The sequence below is a fragment of the Protomyctophum bolini genome, assembly GCF_963924005.1.
Source record: "Protomyctophum bolini genome assembly, chromosome: 15".
NCBI classification, from domain to species: Eukaryota; Metazoa; Chordata; class Actinopteri; order Myctophiformes; family Myctophidae; genus Protomyctophum; species Protomyctophum bolini.
The window spans coordinates 42,432,660-42,449,798 of record NC_137876.1 but is presented as its reverse complement, the minus strand read 5'-3'; the positions used below and the strand labels follow the sequence as shown (position 1 = coordinate 42,449,798).

The following is a 17,139-nucleotide window of genomic DNA, read 5'->3' as shown; positions in this document are numbered from 1 at the left end:
GAGTGGAGAGTGACCTAGCATTTAGTTATTTAGTGTAACAGAGCCTACTGCCTGTCCAGTAGTCTACACTGACAATAGCAGAACCCTGCCCCTACACACTATTTCACCAGAATGGAAAATAGAAATTAGTATCACTTGTAATATGGTTACTGCACATATACTATAGCCTAAAAATAGTGCGCGCAATGCACAACATAGTAATATATAATTATATTATTATTATTATTATAAAGCCCACGGCAGAATACATTCAACACACTAACTGTTGCTCAACAGAGAGATGATGTTCATAAAACCCTGGCAAACCCAAATTCAATTATACTCTCCTCATTTCATCATACCGGTATATCATGTTGAGAAAACTACTCCAGTAAGACCAGAGTGAGAGCATGCAGTCTCGTCAAGAAGACTGAATAATAGGGTACAACATTGTTGAATAGGATACAACACTGTTTAACATACAACGATATTGTTTCATTTGTGGGAAGGCCAGCACAATGATTGATTGATTGGATGGATTTAATAGTTTATTAGACATAAATGTAAAAACAGCAACAGAGTACAGTCATACAATCAGTCCAAAAGGGATACCACAAAAAAGGTCCTTGCGTTCTTGTTGCAATCAGTTCATAGACAAAACCAGGACTACTGGTCAGAGTACCAGAGACAGGGCCTTCACATGCAGCATCAGAAAGATTGATGCAGTTGTACATCGGCTGCTCTCGTACCCAGATCTCTTTGCATATGATGACAAATATCATAAATGCTACCTAAAACCCTAAGGGCTGTATTTTGCGTATCTTAAGTACCAGGTCTTATTACCTAACTTGAGTAAACTAAAGACCTGGAGGCATGATCAATGCTCTTTGGCCACTCAGAATAGCCAAATGGCATTGATCACACCTCCAGGTCTTCAGTTTACTCAAGTTAGGTAATAAGACCTGGTACTTAAGACACTCAAAATACAGCCCTAAATCTCTATGTAGTAGTTCTGGATTTTCTTCTCTCATTGTGCCCATTTCCCATGGGCACACTTTTAGAGCAGGCAACATCAGACTTTCCATGTTCTTCAAATTGTAATGGACAATATCATCTTCTTCCTCAGAGTCATTGTCAAGGAGTTTATATAAATGGAAATTGGTGCATTTACAGTATATAGAGCTTTTATCCAAAGCACTTTACTGTACATAAATTGTGCATTACATTCACACATTCACAGCACACACATTCATACACCGATGGCAGAGGAAACCATACAAGGCACCGACCTGCACATCGGCATCAATTCAGAGTCTAACTCTGGGGGAGCCCTTGATCGAACTGAGAATACGGTATGATATAGTACTACTGGTATATTGTTAGTTCACACTGACATTTGTCTTGCGAACCTCACGGTTCTCCATCCGGCCGCTCTACTGGCCACTCTATCCCTGAGGCACTGAACCTCACGGTTCTCCATCCGGCCGCTCTACTGGCCACTCTATCCCTGTGGCACTGAACCTCACGGTTCTCCATCCGGCCGCTCTACTGGCCACTCTATCCCTGTGGCACTGAACCTCACGGTTCTCCATACGGCCGCTCTACTGGCCACTCTATCCCTAAGGCACTGAACCTCACGGATGGCGCTCTATCCCTGAGGCACTGGACCTCACGGTTCTCCATCCGGCCTCTCTATCCCTGAGGCACTGCCGCCCCGGCATATTACCGGTATTATATATTGTATATTTGTCATCATACACAAAGAGATCTGGGTACGAGAGGAGCAGATGATGTACAACTTCATCAACCTTTGTGATGCTGCATGAAGGACCTTAAGGTCCTCGAGTCGACGAGCCAAACGTCAACAAAAAAAAACCACACAGACGCTGCACGACGCGTAACACCAGCGCATTTCTCAACGCTGCACGTCTCCTGTTGAATTCTGCGGACTACACGCGGCTCTTGGGCTTTGCTTGGCATAGTTTCCAAAGTAAAACAAAATAACAATAATGCTAAAGTAGAATACATAGCAAACTAATATCAAACACGACACTGGAGCACAGAACTGACTGACACAGTGAATAGCAGGCAGGCTGACAGTGAAGTAGTATAACGGCAAAGAGCCAATGCAATGTGTGTCTGGATTTATTTGAGACAATGTCGCAGATTTGATGGACAGTGTCTGGGCGTGCCAGCCATCAAGCACACCGCCATCTGGAGGATTAAAGTGTATTATGCTGTTGCAAATGTACCCGGTGAGCTGTTGAATCTCGGGCAATGTGAATCATGGCCATCAGGGACCAGGCAACCGTATTCGGAAACGGTTCCAATGAAACGGATTCAGTCCGTCTCAGTGTTAATTGCCTATAAGTCTCTGGTACACATACCAGTACCAGCCATAATGGCTGTCAGATGTTCTGGTCTTGTACTGGCCTTCACACAAATGAAACAATCTCTTTGTATGTTAAACAATGTTGTATCAACCCTATTCAGTCTTCTTGATGAGACTGGTGCAGGCATGCTCTCACTCAACATTTGCAACTTGCTCATTTTTTTTTTCTACATTTTTATCCCATGATTTTGTAACCCAGTTTTCTTTTCACCCAGTGCCAATTATCTAATGTAATCCTGGGCGCTACACTTCCTCTGCCAACCTGGGGGGGGCAGCGGACTGACCTCATGCCCCCTTCTATGCATGAGGAGTCCAAGCTGCTACTTTTCACCTGACAGAGGGGAATTTCCCCAGCCGGACGTAGCGCGTGGAAGGGACACGTTATTCCGACCAGTTCCTTTCCCCTCCATCAGGCGCCCTGGCTGGCCAGGAGGAGGTAGTTTTAGAGACCAGGATTACTGCATGTTTTTGTGAGGGTATCTACCCTTGCTCATTACTGCAGCATATTGTCTGTATATTTATATAGAGCCACAGTTTTATAAACATCATCATCTCTCTGTTGAGCAACATTTAGTAAGAGTTGAAGGTCTTCTGCCTTGGGCTTTTCAACATTATGGATAGGGATGTCCCGATCACACTTTTTTGCCCCAATCCGATTCCGATCATTTTAATTTTGAGAATCTGCCGATACCGATTTTTCCCCATCCGAAAATTATATTTTTATGCAACTCATATGCCATATAACAATAGTACAATATCCCAAATCACGGACAATATCCAGTCTAATATCATGATATGGATATCATATTGATACTAGGGATGTCCCAATCACATTTTTGTGCTCCCGATCCAATCATTTAAAAATGGCATGATCGGCCCCGATTTCCGATACACTTCACATAAGATCACATAAGATGCACATAGGTGGAGCCAAATACTGTAGTATAAATGGACTGTAACCAAATAACTCAAATAATAACAGAAATGAGGCTGGGTGTGATTTAAAGTGTCATGTCTGATATTTGAGCGCCCCAAGGCACACCTGAACATATTGACTATATGATTGTTTGATGACAGTTACTTGTGGCTGTATTAAAGAGATAGTTATTTATTTTTTTTAAACTTAAGTTGTATGATATATATATATATATATATATATATATATATATATATATATATATATATATATATATATATATATATAATATAATATAGTGATTGCGACTGTATTAATTGATTGCCCGGGTCACGTCATGGGAGTTTTGCTCCGGTGTTGGTGAATATTAAGTTGTTCCGGTAATTTGGTGGGGGTCACTGCACGCATTAAATGTAAATGAATCCACAAAACTAGCGTAATTTGTATTGTTGTTAAAAACAATGATTCATAATTGAAATCATAATTAAAAAATAAATCCTCGACTAGTTTGACTACTGCAGAGTGTGTACAGTGTACTGACTCGACTAGTGTTTATAGTAGCTAGTCGACTAGTTGTTGAAAACCCTAGTGTGAGTAAGGGAGATATGGATACAGATTTGGCACTGTATACAACTCTACTCGAACAGGTAAGTTGTGAAGTGGCCCTTCGGAACGCGTGCAGCAGAGTCCGCGTTAGAGTGTGTTTCAGCCTGCTCCACCCAGCACCCTGAAGTTGTCCGTTCGTCCCTAGCCCTAGGTGCAAATTTAGATATTAGATATTAATATTTTAGTTTTGGTCAGTTTGAAAACTCAACAAAAAGGACAGGGAAATCCACCGGGAAATTGCCATAGCTCACAAGTGGTGACCATTACCAATGGTCAAACAGTTCATGAGATATGCACGTTCAAAGTTTGCATTTTCAATTGAGTGCTATAGCGCCACCCTTTGGCCAATGGTCATGGGCTTCGCATAGTCACCATTTGGCAGATTCCCGCGTTTCATGAAAACCAACTGCACGGTTCAGTCAGAACTGATAAGAAAAATAAACACAAAAACCAGTAACCAAAGTCACTTTGTGACTTCTTGGTCCCTTAATAAACACAAAAACAATAAGTGACCAAAGTCACTTCGTGACTTCTTGGTCCCTTAAAAAAAGAGGAAAGGTTAACATATTGTAGTATGAAAAAGTTTGGGAACCGCTGCTATAGCTGGGTTCGTATGGTCAACCCATTTATACCAAGCCTCGGTCCCAGGCTTACTTATCTGCGAAAAGAAAAGCCTGGTCACAACCTAAGGCAGAGAAGCTATCGGCGGTTGTATCCTCCGGAATATCCGTCAGATGTATTTCCCCCGGATACGATATTGTTTCGTATCCGGCTTGTTTCATTTGCGGAGACACTTGTTTCATTTGCGGAGAATGTAAACTGATTTGTAAAGCATCAACGTAATTTCCTTCTGCGATACTTCCGCTAAAATCCTGCACTTCCGCTGAGTCTTTTCAGCGTAGGTCTTGCCCAGGGTGATTTAGACCTGAGGACGATTCTACAAATTCTTCTAAATCCTGACAGTTTTCTAGAAAAAACAATGTTTCTATGTCAGTGGTTCTCAAACATTTTCATGTCAAGGACCCCCAAGATTATATGTAATTGGCTGACCCCCATCTGAAAATATGTTGTTCCAGTGGACACCCCCAGAAGCAAAGATTTGAGTTAAAATCATTCGCTCTAAAACAAAATACATACATGGATGCACCTGGGACGTATCCTCAGTGATGTATCCCGAGGTCATCTGGGTTTCGGGTCTCCCAACATCATACCCCTCACTCAGGTGACCAAGCCGGGGTGATCAAGTCCCGACTTACGTCCCAGTAGCTACCCTCGATCAGTCCCATTAGGGAAAAACCAGGGCCACACAATCCGTTCCTCCTGAACTACTCTGCCGGGACTGGGAGGTACCATTCTGGCGCGTGGAAGGACTAGGCTCTGTGGGTTGACTCCTGTCCGGGCCCCTCCTACGTCTCATCAGGTCCACTCCTGCTCTCACCAGGTCAGGTCCTGTGCGTTGCACCAGACTCCCAGCACCAGGCACTTTATTCAGGAGTGGTGGATTCTCAAGCCGCAACGGTTCCGCAGGCTCCACCTTGCCCTTGGTGGTGACGCAGGCTCCGCTTGAGGCTTGAATAGCCCTCCTAAAGGCCTCACCGTGGGTTTGTTGGGCTTCTTCCTCACGGAAGACACAGGATGGGGCGCCAACTCATACTGCTCCCGGGTGCCGTCTACTTTCCGATTGCCACCCGTCTCTCCGGTGGTCACCAGACTATTCCTGGTTGTCATGTAGTCTATAAATATAAATACTATAAATATAATAGAAATAATATATATTCAAAGATTTTCACCACATTTTCACGATTTTTCAAAAATAGCTAAAGCATGACATAATGCTTAAAAGTTAAACACAGACAGGAGTTCCCTCTCACCATGTGTATGTATTGAGAAGTGGAGAGTTATTTGGTCAGGCCTTCGACAACTCAGAACTCGAGTCAAGAATATATGTGATATCGTCAAAGCATAAACATCAATCTCTGAACTATCATCATGACTATTTACTTGCGCAAGCAGAGTGCGCAAGTAATCATTTCGCCCGGCCACAAATGTGACAGCTGTCCCGCCATTTGATGTGTATGCAAAAAAAACAGCAAATCTGTGCCTGGTTTGCTGGGATCAGAATACATAAATGACCATATGTCTTACGTCATCATTTAGAGCTAGTCATACGTATACTATATACATACCGGTAATCAGTAAAATAAAATAGCGAATTGTGCCGGATCTGCTGGGACCAGAGTACGTGGTGTGTATATGTATGACTAGCTCTCAATGATGACGTAAGAAATATGGCCATTTGTGTAATCTGGTCCAAGCAAACCAGGCACAGATTTGCTGTTTTTCTTGCATACGCATCAAACGGCGGGACAGCTGTCACATTTTGGCGCAAAGTAACCACAGTATACCGCTAATCAACTTACAACTACATACTCTATATACATACTCTATATAGTATATGTATTTGAAAGTATTATTACAGAAATTGAAGTTAGAGACACATATTACTCTGATGTTTCTACAGTCTGCATCCCCGGTGCCACGATAAAAACAATCACCAAAGCGCTCCAAGAACTGCTGCCGTCTCTCCCATCCACCATTAAACGTGTTATAGTCCATGTCGGAACCAATAACACAGCCCTCCACCAATCGGAGTTGACAAAAGATGAATTTCTTCATTTGATTGATCTTCTACGCAGCTCTAAAATGCCATTCTTCCTCTCCGGCCCCATCCCAACTTTTGGCCGTAGTGATGAGCAGTTCACTAGACTCGCCAGCATGAGTGCCTGGCTGCAGCGTCTCTGTCGCACGTATGATATAGGTTACATCGACAACTTCAATCTTTTTTTGCACCGTGCTTCTTTTTTCTACAAAGACGGTTTACACCCGAGCAGCCGGGGAAGTCAAGCACTGCATGGCCACAAATATAACTGTTAGCCTCCGCCATCATCATTCACCCTACTCGACAATAACAACAACAACAACAACACAGTCCAGTCCTGACACTTCTGTGATTTCCGTCACGGATTGACGTCCCCCTGGTCCCAGCTCCAATACCAATAGTTCCGCCTCAATTCCCAGCCTCATTTCCATTGGGCTTGGACCAACATCCACACTTACAGTTGCAGTTTGTAACACAACAATTATCACACTAAATATTAAAACAATAATAACACATAGACAGTTAAATATTTTTATGTCAAAGCGTGCAAAAACTCTCTCAAATTGAATAACTGTCACATCATCATCGTCATCATCACCATCATCAAATAGAAATAGAAATAATGATACCCATATATCTACTATCTCAACAACAACTGGCAATATAAATCATATACTGCCTTCAGTGCCACTCCCCCTACCTAGACATAATATTAACCACCGTTACCTCCGTCCACTGAAGCGTGCATGTGCTCCACCCAAGGCCGAACAAAAAATTAGTATGGCTCTATTAAATGTCAGGTCCATGATCAATAAAACTTTCATCCTGAAGGACTTTTTTATGTCCCACAAATTGGACCTTATGTTCCTTACAGAGACCTGGCAGCCTGTAGGTGACCTCTCAGCATTTTCAGAACTCCTCCCCTCTGACTGTTCCTTTTTCAGTTCCCCTCGAACCACTAGCACTGGTGGGGGCCTAGCGACAGTTTTTAATTCAAATTTAGATTGTCAACTGATTGAACCTGCCCGTCGTTACCCCAGTTTTGAGCTCCAGCAATTCCGGATAAATCTGTCCTCTCATGTATTCTGTGCTGTGATCTATCGCCCTCCAAAATACAATGCAGGTTTCATCCAGGAATTTGGTGACTTCCTATCGGAAGTCATGGTCAACTATGATCATATTGTGATCTCTGCTGATTTTAATGTGCATGTCTGTTGTGAATCTAAACCCCTAGTAAAGGACTTTCTTAATCTTCTCGATGCTTTTAACCTAACACAATCAGTTACCGGTCCTACCCATGATAAGGGGCACACCCTTGATCTTATCTTGTCTCATGGTCTATCTATCACTGTCACTGACATTTGCACGTCCTTTTGTATCTCTGATCATTTCCCCATCCTTTTCACTGCCATTATTCCCTGTTCCAAAATCAAATCTGCTGCCCCTGCCCGTCGTCAGCGCACTATCACTTCTGCCACTGCTCCTCATTTCTCCCGCATTTTTAACAATTCAGCAATTTGGGCCCTTGATCACACTAGCACTCTGAGTGCGGAGGAACTCCTCTCCATGTTTAACCATACATGCACTAGCACTCTGGATTCCGTTGCGCCCTTTAAGCTCAAAATTAAAAGCACAAAAGCACTCTCTGAGCCATGGCTTAATGTTAACACCCGTGATCTCAGCCTGTAGACGCGCTGAGAGGAAATGGCAAAAAGATAGACTTCATGTCTCATTAGAGATTCTTCGCGACTGCCTCAGGGACTACCAGAAAGCTGCTGTAGCTGCAAAAAAGGACTATATTTCCAACCTTGTGTCTAAAAACAGTAACAAGCCACAGGTCCTCTTCAATGTCCTTAACTCCATCATAAATCCCTGTGATACATCCCCGGTTGTGCCCTCACTTACTCTCTGTGACAACTTCCTTAACTTCTTTCTAGATAAAATGACTACACTCAGATCTGCCCACTCACCTTCCCTGGTGCCGGCCCTATCCACTCCCACTGCTACCCTCACTAATTTCAAGCCTGTCTCCCTAACCGCACTCACTGATATTGTCAATGCTCTGCGACCAACTAATAGCCCCTCGGACAGCATCCCCTCATCTTTATTGAAAGATGTCTTCAGTTCTGTTGGCCCCACCATTATTTTAATCATAAACTCCTGCCTGAAGTTGGGTACAGTCCCGGCTAATTTTAAACACGCCACTATCAAACCTCTTCTTAAAAAGAATAATTTAGACCCCTCCGTCCTCGCTAATTTCCGACCTATTTCCCAGCTCCCATTTTTATCAAAAGTTTTAGAAAAAGTAGTTTACATACAGCTTCAAGCATTTTTAACTATTCATGGTATCCATGATACATTTCAGTCTGGATTTAAACCTGGTCATAGCACCGAAACGGCCCTACTCAGAGTTTTTAACGACCTGAGTTTAACCGCTGACTCAGGTAGTCCGGCCGCCCTGGTCCTCTTGGACCTGACTGCCGCTTTTGATACCGTGGATCACAGCATCCTGCTCTCCAGGTTAGAGCATTATGTAGGCATCACTGGTACGGCTCTACTGTGGTTTAGATCCTACCTGACTGACAGGAGTCTTGCTGTCAGGCTCGGGGAATACTCCTCACGCACCGCCCCCCTGTCCTGCGGAGTTCCCCAGGGCTCTATCTTAAGCCCCATTTTATTTTTATTATATATGCTGCCCCTAGGAAGCATTATCAAGAAACATAATGTCTCTTTTCATTTCTATGCGGATGATGTGCAGCTCTATCTACCTCTTAACACCAATAGTCTGCTCACAGACCCCTTCCAGCCACTCCTCGATTGCATCTCCGACATCAAAAGTTGGATGCTAAATAACTTTCTCACCCTCAACGAAAGTAAGACAGAGGTTATCATTTTTGGCCAACAGTCAGCCCCGTCCCTTGCCACCTTGGGACCCCTCTGTGCTAATATCCACTCATCTGTGAAAAATCAACAACCTTAAATTTGATAAACAGATTAGCTCCGTGGTCAAAGCAAGTTTTTATCAACTTAGGCTAGTGGCCAGGATCAAGGGCTACCTTTCCCAACCTGACCTTCAAAGAGTTATCCACGCCTTTATCTCATCGCGGCTCGATTACTGCAATGCGCTATATGTAGGCATGGACCACTCCACCCTCAGACGTCTGCAGCTTGTCCAAAATGCCGCCGCGCGCCTACTCACTGGTACGAGGAAGCGTGATCATATCACTCCCGTTCTTGCCTCCCTCCACTGGCTTCCTGTTAAATTTAAAATTGATTTTAAGATTTTATTATTTGTTTTTAAATCTCTAAACGGTTTGGCTCCCCTGTATTTATCGTCACTCATGGTCCCTTACACCCCATCCAGGGCCCTGAGGTCAGCTGACCAGCGGCTCCTGACTGTGCCCAATTCCAATCTCAGGTCCAGAGGTGACCGTGCCTTTTCGGTGGCTGGCCCCAAACTCTGGAACTGTCTGCCCCCTCATATTAAGTCTGCTCCCTCCTTAGAGGCCTTTAAGTCTTTACTAAAAACCCATTTCTTCTCCCTGGCTTTCAATGTTTGACCTAATTAACCTGTGTACTTTTTGTGTTGCTTTGATTTTGTAATGTAACCTGTGTACTTTTTGTGTTGCTTTGATTTTGTTTTACTATGTTACTTGTGTCATGTTTCCTAGACAGCACTTTGGTTGGCCTCCTGGTCTTTGAAAATGTGCTCTATAAATAAAATTTGATTTGATTTTGATTTGATTTGATCATGATTTAGTATTAATATCACTATAGTCCAAGATGAAATACATTTAAAACAATTGACAATTTACAATAATTAATAAAATAATGATACTGTATAATATATTTGAATTCAGTTTATATACCTTTTTTTCATCACATATCAATGATTTATTTTTCTTTGAAAAACTAAAAAGGGATCTAGAATATATCTACATCGATAAAACTGTATTTCTTATATAGATAGAAACTTGAACCATACTTAATAATACTAGGTGTTTACATGCATAAAGTAGATAGGTAGCAAATAGTTACACCTAATAATTAGACATTTCAAACGTTCCTTCACAGAGATATTGAGATTCCACATTTACAGAATAATTATACTGTATAACATATTTTAATTCAGTTTATATACCTTTTTTTCATCACATATCAATGATTTATTTTTCTTTAAAAAACTAAAAAGGGATCCAGAATATATCTACATCGATAAAACTGTATTTCTTATATAGATGCGCGCTCTGCTTGTAATGTGGGCATATTGTTATGAAAAAGGCAGGGTTTAAAATCAGTAGGGCTCCCTCTGGTGTATAGTGCCTGTGAGTATCACTAACCGTTGAAAAATAGTCACTGAAATATTTGGGTGCTACATTATTTCTAATTCTGTGAACTAGACACATTTTAAATTGGGATACTCTCTCCTCTACTTTAAGCCACCCCAGACTGGTGAAGTGGGCATGGAGAAGGTGAGTTCTAGGATGCAACTTCAGGATCACTCTAACCAATTTATTTTGAGAGGTCTGGAGTTTCTTCTTGAGGGTCATAGAAATTCCAGTATACCAAGATGTACAGGCATAGTCAAATTGACAATGTACAAGAGCCCCAGCCAGGATCTTTAGGGTGTTTGTATCTAAAAGGCTAGATATTCTAGCTAAAAATGTTGTTCTTTGGCTTACCTTTGAAACTACTTTTTGTGCCATATTTTCTCCTGAAAGCTTATTGTCCAAAATGCACCCCAGGTAAGTAATGGATTCCTTGGCTGCCACTTCCAAGTCCCCCACCACTATTTTAAAGGAGTTCAGTTTGTAATTTGACCCAAAGAGAATGGACTCAGTTTTACCAAGATGAAGAGACAGTTTGTTGTCTGATAGCCAGACACTGACTTTAAGGAGTTCAGCACTAAGTAGCTTTTCGACCTCTGTTTTCTCCTTATGAGAGACTACCAGTGCTGAATCATCCGCAAAAAGAAGTAAGTTGCAGTCAACGGCTGACTTCATATCATTGACATATAATAAAAATGGTATGGTATTCAAAATATTTTGTTTGGGTTCTCTGTTTAGTCCTAGTCTCCTTTAAAGGAGCAGCATTGTCAAGCTCATGTAGGAATATCTTGTGAAAACGTTCCCATGCTACATCTACATCACAACAATTTGTGATGGTGGTCCAGTCTTTGTTCTTGAGCTTGTCAATAAATGGGGTACTCTCATAACCTTTAAGGTTTCTACTCTTTATAGACTTATGGCAATTTATGGGGGACCTCTTGACCTTTCTAGTGCAGAAAGTTAAAAAATGGTCGCTAATACCATACACAATGACTCCAGTGTGAATGATTTTGTGTTTATCCGAAACCATTATAATAATAATAATAATAACTTTATTTGTATAGCACTTTTCAAAAACAAGTTTACAAAGTGCTTCACATACAATACACAAAGGCAATTAAAATCAACAATGAAAATTAGTCAAATACACAATACAAAAAATAAGAGATAAAAAGAGACTGGGACTGTTCATTCAAACTCATTAAAAGCCTTTAAATAATAGTGGGTTTTTAAGAGTTTTTTAAAAGTGGACACTGAAGTGGTCTGTCTGAGTTCCAGGGGTAGTTGGTTCCACAGCAGTGGAGCCCTAGCAGCAAAGGCTCTGCCGCCTTGCGTCACCAGTTTTGTGTTGGGGGGGTTGAGTAAGAGTTTGTCTGCTGATCTGAGGTTACGGGAAGGTATGTGCGGGGACAAGAGGTCGGAGATGTAAGTAGGTGCTAGTCCATTTAGTGATTTAAAAACAAACAAGTTAATTTTAAAATCAATTCTGTACATGACTGGTAGCCAATGCAGTGAGGCGAGAACAGGAGTAATATGGTCATATCTCCTGGTCTTTGTGAGAACTCTGGCTGCTGTGTTTTGAACTAGTTGAAGGCGATTGATGGATTTCTTTGGGAGTCCAGAAAAAAGAGAATTGCAGTAGTCCAGATGGTTTGTGACAAAGGCATGAATAAGGGTTTGTGCATCGCTGAATGAAAGAAATGATCTGATTTTTGCAATATTCCTGATTTGGTAGATGGCTGTTTTCGTGATGTTGGTGAAGTGCTTTGAGAAGTTTAAATCAGAATCAAATAAAACTCCCAGATTTCTAGCCTCAGGGGAGCACTGTAAGCCATGTGAATTTAAAAGCTGGATTTGATTTTCTCTGTGGGATTTTGGTCCAAATACAACTATTTCGGTTTTCTGGTTATTTAACATGAGAAAGTTATTTGACATCCAAGATTTTATGGCAGTAAGGCAGTCAATCAAAGGGGAAACTGGAGAAACTGGAGAAACTGTGGCTGGGTCCGAGGGATCTATGCAAAAATAAATTTGAGTATCGTCAGCATAAAAATGGAAAGATACATTAAAATTCCTAATAACTATGCCTAAAGGAAGTAGATAAATACAAAATAAAAGTGGACCAAGGATCGACCCTTGGGGGACCCCGCACGTGATGCCAGCGGGGCCAGATGACGCATTCCCAAGTGAGACTGAGAAGGTTCTGTCACTCAGGTAGGACCTAAACCAATCGAGTGCAGTCCCAGTTACACCTACCCAGTTTTCTAACCTGTCTATTAAAATATTGTGGTCAATAGTGTCAAATGCAGCCGAAAGGTCCAGCAGCATCAATACCGTGCAACAGCCCACATCCGAGTTCATTCTAATGTCATTCAGAACTTTCAGAAGTGCAGTTTCTGTACTGTGATTAGCTTTAAAACCGGACTGAAACATTTCAAAAAGTGAGTTATTATTCATAAAGGTTAAAAGTTGTGAGTAAACCACTTTCTCTAGTGCTTTTGAAAGGAAAGGTAGCTTAGAGATTGGTCTAAAATTGTTAAGATTGGAAATCTCAAGGTTTGATTTTTTCAACAAAGGTTGTACTAGGGCTGACTTAAAATGTGTTGGGACAATACCGGAGGAAAGTGACTTATTAAAAATGTCTAAAATGTCTGTGGATAAAAAGAGGGAAACCTCTTTAAAAAACTTGGTGGGTAGGGGATCTGCGGGGGTAGAGGAGGATTTCATGCTGTTAATTATTTTCAACAGGTCATGCTCATTAACAGGAAGAAAGGAGTTAAATTTTTGACCTACCTCCCTGTGTGGTAAAGTGCACGGAGAGGGAATAATTTGGGCTCTAATACTCGATACCTTGTCTATGAAGAAAGTTTGGAAGGCATCACATCTTTCAGTGGAGATGATTTCACTGGAGTCTGAGGGACGACGTATGAGAGAGTTGATGGTGCTAAATAGAAGTTTAGGGTTATGGGGATTAGAAGCGATTAGATGGGAAAAATATTTGGATCGTTCTTCTTTTACTGTGTTATTCAGCTCTTTTAAGAGTGATTTCATGGCAATGTGGTTTGAAAGAACTTTAGAGGCTTTCCATTTTCGTTCAGCTTTTCGACATGCCTTTCTTATGGACCTGACTCTGTCATTTACCCAAGGAAGAGGTTTTGCTGACAGGAGTGAGGGTTTTGAGAGCTTAAGTGGGGCTACAACATCTAGAGAAGCAGTGCAATGTTGCATGAATTTGTTAGTCAGCTCATCAACAGAACATGATGAGTTAAGCGGATCAAGCTGCCGAGAAGCATGATAGGTGTCGCAGAAGTTCACCATGGTCTGTGGAGTAATGGGTCTAAAGTAACGGGGGGCTCTAGGGGTGGAGGCCGTGGGCGCTGAGGGAATGTTGAAATGAATTGCAGCATGGTCGGAGACGTGCATGGCAATGGTCTGGAGATTTTCTGGTTGAAGTCCATAGGAAATGACTAAGTCTAGGGTATGGCCATGATCATGAGTAGGGCCGTGCACAAGCTGAATACAGTCAAAGGTGTGAATGAGTTCTAGGAAGTCAGAGGCAAATTTGTTGTCCTGAGAGTCCACGTGAATATTTAGATCGCCTAGAAATACTGCTCTATTATGATTGGTAGTGATGATGGACAGTAGTTGACCAAATTCTGACAGAAAGTCACCCTTTGAGTTTGGAGGGCGGTACAACAGACAAAAAAGGACAGTGGGATGGGAGGTCGTGAAAGTAAAAAGCTCAAAGGAGGTGAAGTTGCCGACAGTAGTAGGAGTGCATTTATGACCAGATTTATAAATAACAGCCAGCCCCCCACCACCTTTACCAGATGACCTACAGCAATTCCAGAAAGAATAGCCAGGGGGGCATGCCTCAATGAGATGAACATCAGTGTCCTGCCAGGTTTCAACCAGAAACATAAAATCTATTTTGTGGGCAACAATGAGGGTGTTCACTATAAAGGCTTTACAAGTAATAGACCGTAGATTCCAAAGACAGCCATTTAAAGTGGACTCATTTACCTTAATGAGATTTGCTTTCAGGGGGACTGTAGCTAGATTTGAGGTCGATATAGCACGCTTTAAACAATGTGAATTAAGTCTAGGAGTTATTAGCACAGAAATAAGTTGTGGGATAAAAGCTGTATGAATAAATTAAACTGTATTTGAAGTAGGTGCAATATGATCGTCTGAATGCAAGGGGGCAAGAACAGGAATATGAGTTGGGATAGGGGAGCGAATGACAGGGGTCACTGCGTCAAAGGGGATTTGCTTTAAAAGCGATGCAGTGAATGAAGTTTGCAATTAGCTGCTTAGTGCCTTTCAGGTTCAGATGCAGACCATCTTTTTTTAAAAGGAACTGCTTCAACCAGAAGTGGTCGAAGTTGCTAATATAATTATAGCCAGCAGCCAGACAGAAATGTTCCAACCACTGATGAAGATTAAAAACACGGCTGAAATGTTCGCTACTCTTAGAGAGGCTAGGGAAAGGACCAGATACAATGCAATGCTTTCCCAGGCTCTCAACTGTGAGACACAGGGTTTCCAGGTCTGTATGGAGTTTGGCTGAGTTTCTGGCCATAACATCATTTGTCCCAGTATGGACGATGATAGTGTGAACAGAGGGGTGACAGTCCAAGAGTATAGGGATGAGTTCAATAAAGTTGCCAACCTTCCCACCGCTTAGACAGTAAGTAATGGCGCATGGCAGTCTGGCAAATCTAACAAGAGAATCGCCAAGTATCAGTAGTTCTGGCACGGGGCTGTTCCCATCGGTGTAGACTGACAGCTTGGGGGGGAGGGGGGAGAGAACATGTGCATTTGTTGACATTCGGCCCGGGGGTGGGCCAGTGGTGGTCATGTCAACATTGGTTTCAGCTGGGTCAACGATAGCACTAGAAACTGAAGAGCTAGTAGTTGCATTGGGGGGGTGGTGGAGGGCAAGGAGCGGGGGGACGGGGGTCATTTCGACGGTGTTTTCAGCTGATTTGGCTACACTGGGCGACGCTCGGCGCCGCCGTTTGCCCCCAGGACGAGCCTTTCTTGGGGTAGAGGCGAGGATTGAAGAGCAGATGGTGGAGTCGGAGGAGGAAGTATCGTGGCCGCGGCGCTTTCTCGGACGGGACTTCAGGTCTGTTCGTGGGCATCCAGTTGGCGTGTCCGCCAGGTCCTGCAGCGATGCATAGGAATTGGAGCATGGAAATCCATCGGCCATATTCCGATCAACAGAAACATATGGACTAAAAAGTGGCATTGACTGTCTCCGGTGTGTTCCCTTGGCCACCGAGACCCAGGAGCGTGTCACTCCAGCTCCAGGAGACTGCTGCATAGCACCGCCATTTAGAGCGCCGCCGACCGGGGATTCCACAGGGGCAGCCTCGCCGAGCACCAGCGGGACAACGCCGGCACCCGGAGCGCCACCACCCGGGAGTTCCATAATGGCCAAACGGTCCTGGAGTTGTGCTTGCCGCTGTAGGAGTTCATTGAGGAGGTCAGTGAGGGAGTGGAGCTCCGTCTTCACCGAGTCAAATTCTGTCATTGTGGGAGCCATAGCAGGACTCGTAGTAGAACTTATCTTCGGCTAGATGTCAGCCACAGCAAACTCTGCTAAACAAGCACCATGGCTAAAGACGAGCCACCGCCAGCTAACAGAGAGCAGTTCGAAGATGTTTGTGATCAAAAAGTGCCGATTAATACAAACGCTATGTCTGCTAGACAGGCACCATGGCTAAAGGCGAGCCACCGCCAGCTAACAGAGCATAGTTCGAAACGTGTAATCAAAAGTACCGATTACCGATATCCCGTGTTGGTATGGAGGCCGTGGATCACTTGGCTGGTATCCAAAGTTTGGTGTTAAAAGAGTTAGTAGAAAGTTGTTAAAATAACGATAAAAAGTCACTCTGTGAGAGAGCTTCTCACTGACAGCCACAGACGCTCACGCATGCGCATTATAAGGTCAATAACGGTTTCACTATGTTCAGTTACTCTAGTGCAGGAGTCACCAACCGGGGGTTCGCGAGCTACCGGTAGCTCGCGGGAACCTTTCGAGTCGATCGCGAAGTGTCAGACCCATTGGAATGCAAATGCTTGCCTTTCAGGCTGCTCCGTCTCGCAGCCTCGCACTGACTGAATGAGAAGAGCAGCCGGGCGATTCCCCGTCATTTGCATTTTGAACGGATCGTTCACGGAAGTGACCGGATCGGTTTCGTTCACCAAAAAGAACTAGTTATTTTGATTCGTTCGTTCATGACCGACTAAA

General features: G+C 43.0%; 1 pseudogene across 1 annotated transcript in view; it reads right to left on the bottom strand.

The window, feature by feature from the left end:
* Positions 1 to 16,419, bottom strand: part of LOC308329884 — a 34,841-nt pseudogene extending 18,422 nt beyond the window's left edge. The window contains exon 1 of the transcript in view: positions 15,607 to 16,419. The product of the transcript in view is annotated as an uncharacterized misc_RNA (transcript). The remainder of the gene's footprint in view (positions 1 to 15,606) is intronic.
* Between the last annotated feature and the right edge of the window lie 720 nt (positions 16,420 to 17,139).